This window comes from Augochlora pura, unplaced genomic scaffold (genome assembly GCF_028453695.1).
Source record: "Augochlora pura isolate Apur16 unplaced genomic scaffold, APUR_v2.2.1 APUR_unplaced_6016, whole genome shotgun sequence".
Classification (NCBI taxonomy): Eukaryota; Metazoa; Arthropoda; class Insecta; order Hymenoptera; family Halictidae; genus Augochlora; species Augochlora pura.
This window is the reverse complement of record NW_027586543.1, coordinates 1-381: the sequence shown is the minus strand read 5'-3', so window position 1 is coordinate 381 and position 381 is coordinate 1.

The window sequence follows — 381 nt, the reverse complement described above, 5'->3', positions numbered from 1 at the left end:
AAATCCACACAATCATCCTAACGAGCCGCGCTGTGCAGAAGTATTAATGATACCTTTGACAATATTTGTCGTACAAATTCTGATGCAGCAACATATATTTCATACAATAGTATGAAATCGATAATGTCAAGAGAGAAGAGAAAATCACGACCAGGTTTGCCAAAAACTGTGCAGAGTGCACATGAAATATTAAAAAATTATGATGTCCTCAATGAAATTTATAAGGGATGTGCAATCTCGAATGATAACAAATACGCACTAACTTTCTCTAATACTACATTGCTGACTGCATTAGAAAATGCCAAAGAAATATATATGGATGTTACTTTTTCCGTAAGTATTTAAGATAGACCATTTATTTGATTAATACCTTTCAAGTGA